Here is a 6,027-nt window from a genome sequence, read left to right as displayed (position 1 = left end):
CCGGTGGTTGGCAGCCGGCGGTGGTGAGTGACGCCACAGGAACGTACTCCGGATTAAATCTTTTTGTTCGGTTTGTCTCGGGCGCCAGTTTCCATATCTTTTACGTGGGGGAAACTCCACGTGAAACCTACCCTCGATTTAGAGTAAGTACTCGGGATAGCTGCAGTGAAGAAAGTTTAATTCCAAGGGTCTGTTATATTTCTTTTACTTTTTATCAAAGTAGTTCTTTGAGTGTAGTGTTATTTTACTTTTAAAATAAACAGACTTATCAGTGTAGGTCACAAAAAGATACTGCGACTTTTTACTGATCGGAATTTATCAATCTTATCGGTGTTAAGAATGAAGACAACTGGAAATATATTTACTAGGTTTATTTGATATTAACAAGGCCTACGGAAATTGAAACAAACAAAAGTAAAATAAATTATAATTACGATTATTAAAACTAACTAAAATCAGAAATATACGAATAATTTACAAGCGGTGTAGTCAAAACAAAAATGGGTTAGAGCAATTATTATTTACGACGGATTTAAAATGCCTATGCGGTTTTCCGGTGCTGTAAATAGATACAAAATTAGCACTTAGTCAAATATCAGGACTCAAAATCGGTACGGTAGCAAAACGGAATATTTGGCGTTTGGTTTATTTAATAAACAATCTAATACTTTAAGAAACGGTACGCCGAAATAATATTCGGTTTTAAATTTCGGTCGGTGCTAGAAAGGGAAAAAACAAATAAGGTTAATAAATTAGAGTAATAAATAATCAATAAAATAAGTCGTTCCCAAATGGCTCTGAAACAGAGAAAAATAATTACGGGTTATTCTAATTCTACCAATAAATATTGGCGGCGGTTTCTAGCAAAGCGACGGAAATTAAACGGATATTTAACCAGCCAGGAAGAGAAAGCCAAGCAATGCAATTTACAACGGGCATAAATAAGCAAACGGTAGTCAGGAAAATGATTTTGTGGGTTAACAGGAGGCAAAGTCTGGGCGAAGTGCGCGTTCAAATGCGGGGCGGCCGACAGATTTCTACCAGAAGCGGTGGGGCACCCAGCCAAACTTCGAGGGTCTATCCGTCGCTGCACAGCCGACACACAACGTCTTCTACTGGCGGTGAGACACCTAGCCAAACCAGCAGTTTCGGTTATTGTGCCTTACAGCGTTTATCACGCGAGAGCGGTGAGACACCCAGCCAAACCTTCGCCGACAACGCTGCTGCCGTACAGTCTGACACCTTCACGTCCTCTACTGGCGGTGAGACACCCAGCCAAACCAGCAGTTTCAGTAAAGGGGCTCACAGCGTTTGTCGAACGAGGGCGGTGAGACACCCAGCCAAACCCTCGCCGATAACGCTGCTGCCGTACGAACCTGCACTCAACGTCTTCCACTGGCGGTGAGACATCCAGCCAAACCAGCAGTTCGGTTGACGTGACGGACAACGTTCGTCGAACGAGGGCGGTGAGACACCCAGCCAAACCCTCGCCGACAACGCTGTGATCGTACTGTCTTGCCAAAGTTCAAAACGGCCAGACTTATACCATAGCAGGACAAGTAAATATAGGAAAATACAATTTGCTTACTTATTCCGGATAGTTGCTCCCGGCGGCTAACCCCTTGGGTCGGATGGCGGTCTCTAGTCTGTTTTCAGGTCCTCGGGGTGGTCCTCAGGCTGGAACTGGAGCTCTTCGAGTTCAGGATATGAACTGAGGATTTTCGTCCAGGAACGTTGGTTTTATTGCCTCAATCCCCCCTTGACTGAGCGGGAGTCTTGGTGGGATTAGGCGCGCGGCACTCGTCAGAGTGGGGCAAACGGACGGTTCTGCTCGACTCGCGGAAAATAATTGCTCTTGCCCAATTAAGCTAATTAATAAATAAATAACGGAACCCTTACGCAAAACTTGAAATTAATACTGGTTCAATACAAAGTTAATTTAGTCGTTATTTATGTATACTTTTTAAAATTACTAAAAAATCCCAAGTCCCCTATTTCCCCAATTCCAAAAAAATCTGTAAATCTGGCCTCACCTTAGAGAAATTGTGCTGCCCTCTGTTAACGGATTGTATTAACATATCGGAATACCGGAGTCGGAATTGTATAAGTAGTGACATCTATTAAAGAAAAGGCAAACGACGAAAACAAAGATGACCACCGGTCGCTGAATTACAAGTGAAAGTGGATCTTATTTGCGCAAGGGCGAAACGGGCGGTGACTATGAGACGCCTTCAGTATAGCCATCCTTCTCTATATCGCACGGATTTCTATGACTTACTTTATCGCTCTCACGTTATGGCCGATGTACCATGGGGACTTTCCGAACCTGTATGTCGCGCTTGCCATTTACCGATTAAATCTTTAATATCCAATAACTTTTTAAAAATAAATTAATATAACAAAATCTTTACACATTGTTTGTAGTATTCAGTGTAGATACAAAAACTATTAAAATATTTTTTTTTGCATTAGGCCTATTAGAATGACTCCAAACTTTAGTGTAAATCAAATTTTTACAACGGTGCAAGAGGATAATTTGGTAGAGTATATATTAATATGCACTAAAATGTACTATGACTTATCTACCACTGAAGTTAGGAAATTTGCCTATGAAGTGGTACGAAAAATAATATAAAGTGTCCCGAACAATGGAAGAAATTTCAAATTGCAGGGATCGAGTGGTTGGCAGGATTTTTTCATAGGCATCACAATAATTTGTCATTAAGAGTGTCTGAGGGCTGCAGCTTATCACGTGCGACTACATTTAACGAAGATATGTGTCAATATTTTTACAAATTTAGAAACTGTTTTAAAAAATTATCCAACATTGGCACATGCCAGTAGAATTTGCAACTTAGAAGAAACCGAAACAAAAAATTGTTCCAGGAGAATCACTCGTCATTGCAGAACGAGGTAGCAAATACTTATGTCATGTGACTAGTGAAGAAAAAGGCATACTAGTCACATGCGCCTCTATAAGTGCATCTGGCAACAATTCTACCGGTCACGGTATTTCCTCGGGTGCATTTCAAGAACCATGTGCTTTTAGGCTATCTACCTGGCGCCTTAGGTTTGGCTGGATGTCGGTTTCTCTCTTAGTTGAAGTTATGCACCATTTTCAAAACAACAATAGTTCTTTAGAAAATCGCTCATTGCTAATATTTGATACCTATGAGAGTCATCTTTCATTTCGCCGCGCCATTAATTCATGGCTAGAAATTGGCCTCAATGATTTGGGATCGAGGGGGAATATCCCTCTTTATCCTGCCTCATCTCGTGTAGGCCTGGACAGTCTTCGTAGGTGGGCCCCATCCGTCGTCTACCCCGACCGCAAATGCGGCCGGTGTAGGCGCTTTGTGGGACCTCCTTTTGTCCTGGCTGGGCCCCGCCGGCTAGGGCCCTTTCTTCTGGCGCTCTTCTTGCTTCGCCGGCTCGTCTGTGTAAACCCCGGGGGTAGTGTCATGTTTATGTGTGGTATGGTTGGGTAGGGTAGTGCGNGTGTGGGGACAGGACGGTGCCCTGGGGGACACCGGCCTCCATGGGACGGGTGGTGGAAAGGGAATCTTGGATTTGGATGCGGAATTTTCGGTGGTGTAGGTAGGATTTTATGAGTTTGGTAAAGGATATGGGATATTGGTTGGTGAGCATTTTCATCAGTAGGCCTTCATGCCAAACCGTATCGAAGGCCTTTGCGACGTCCAGGAAGACAGCACCAGTGTACTGTCCCCTGTTGAAGGCCGCCGTGATGTGCTCGGTAAGGCGAAGGATTTGGAGTTCAGTGGAGTGATTGGGTCGGAAGGCGAACTGCTCGTCTGGAATGACTTGCAGTTCTTGGGAGTGGGTTCTTAGACGGGTTAGGATAATTTTTTCTACCACTTTGCTCATAGCCGGGAGCAGGCTAATGGGCCGGTAGTTGGATGGGATGGTGTGATCTTTGTTGGGTTTTGGGATAAGGATTATGTTTGCTGTTTTCCAGCGGGTAGGGAAGTGTCTTAGTCTGAGTGTCGCGTTTGTTATGTTTAGTAGGGCCATGAGGCCCTTGTGTGGTAGTCGTTTAAGTGTCGTGTTATGTATATTGTCGGGTCCGGGGGCTTTTCTGTTTTTAAGTCTGCGTATTGTCAGTCTTAGTTCGTCAGGTGTTGCGGGGGGGATTATGTCATTGTCTGGCTCTCTGTCGACGCGTCGGGCCGCGCGCTCAGCCACTATCTCGAATTCCTCGTCTTCGTCGGGCAGCTGAGGCAGTCTACACTGCAGTTCCAGGCTATCGGCGAAAGCCTCGGCCTTTTCCTGGTTCGTGTAAACCACCCCCACACTACCGTGGATTGGAGGAATTTTACGGCGAGCGGTCTGTCGCAGGGCCCTCTGCGTTTTCCAGAGGCTGTTGTCTTGTGGATCCAGCGACTCCAGGTGCCTAGCCCAGTTGTCCTGGGTTACTTCACACAGAGCCGCCTTCACCCGTCTGTTAAGTACGTTTAAGTCATGTCTGTGTCGGGGGAGGCGGGTGCGGGTGGCAAGCCGTTTCACACGTCATCTGTCACGTATTAAGTTTTTTATGTCATCGGGGAAGGTGCCCCGGGGGTTTGTCAGTCGGGGGACAATGTAGTAGTAGTAGTAAGACCCCTGGACCCAAGACGAGCTAATTGATCCGCCCTCTCGTTACCAGGGATGCCCCTATGGCCTGGGACCCAAACNGCGGTTACATTTGCAGTCGCGGGTCATCACTCCATTTTGCCCACATCTGGAGCAAAATAATTTTGGCGGAGCTCGGCATTCATATCGATTGTGGCCAGGTTGACCACATCTCCAACAAATGGTTCTCCGGTTGTAATTACCAGGTGACGGTGTCGATTGTGTAGGTCGGGTCTTAGGTGACAGTGGGGCTGGTACAGCAGGCCTTTCTGGGGTAGGTTCTGGCCTGGTCCTATTTTCTGCGGAAGTTCGGGGCCTAAACGGTGGTTGTGAGTTTACTGGTTTCCAGTTTCTTGGAGGCGGTAACTCTTTTCGGTCTGAACTATAGCCCGGTAATGTGTTTCGGTATTTGAGCTCTTTACTCAACGTCTCAAATTCCTCTATACGGGCTACGAGATCACTAGTACTCGTGATGTCGCTTTGACGTATATACTGGCGGTATTCTTGCAGTAAATTCGCATATAAGCGACGCAACATCTTTTCTGGTGAAAATCCTCCGTGGCGGCGGATTAATGTTTGTAACGCCACAATATAATCTCTCCCGGTTTCGCTAGCGTTCTGCTTGCGGCTTTGTATTTGCTCTTCCAGAAAGTCCTGGTAGTTTGCCGGTAAATAAAATAATTTAAAATCGACCAAAAACTCTCCCCATGTAGTCCAGGTATCTCGATTATTACGGTACCATGCCAGAGCATTTCCTTGAAAAACTTCGAACAGGGCTGGTAGTAATTCGGTAGTGGAGATTTCGCTTTTCTCCTGCAGTTCGTACAATTTTTCCAGGAATTCGGTAGCGTCGGTTTTTCCATTGAACTGCAATTTCCAAGTACGGACTTTGTCGCATATATCCCCAATGCGGTGGTTCTTTTTGACGGCTCTCCTCGTTGATTCCATGTTCGGCTGGAAACGAGGCGGTTCGGTATCAGGTCCAGAGGATGAAGACGGATGTCGCTGATTTTTCCCAGATTTGGGATAACCCTCACGGAAAAAGGTTACTAATCTCTGTCTTAGTGTCGCTAGTGTTCCCTTGGTAGTAAAGAGAATTTTTCTAGCTCTCGGACAAGCTCATCTTTCTTGAGCGTATAAATCCAGCTCACTTTTGCTGGCGGTTGTTCATCCTCACTGGAAGTTCCGGATTGTTCAGGTCTCTCTGGGTGCGGTATGTTATTGCGGCCGGTGTCGGACGGCATTCTGATAGCTTATTACAGTTCAGCCAGACGTCCCAATTAAATAAAGTCGGTATCGGTAGATAGGGATAACCTATCTCGGAAACGGTAGCTCGGATTGCAATAAAACTATCAAAAATCGAATGTACACCCTCGATTTACTTAAAAATGAGGGGTC

Source organism: Anoplophora glabripennis, unplaced genomic scaffold (genome assembly GCF_000390285.2).
Source record: "Anoplophora glabripennis isolate ALB-LARVAE unplaced genomic scaffold, Agla_2.0 scaffold1260, whole genome shotgun sequence".
In the NCBI taxonomy this organism is placed as follows: domain Eukaryota; kingdom Metazoa; phylum Arthropoda; class Insecta; order Coleoptera; family Cerambycidae; genus Anoplophora; species Anoplophora glabripennis.
This window is presented reverse-complemented; position numbering follows the sequence as displayed.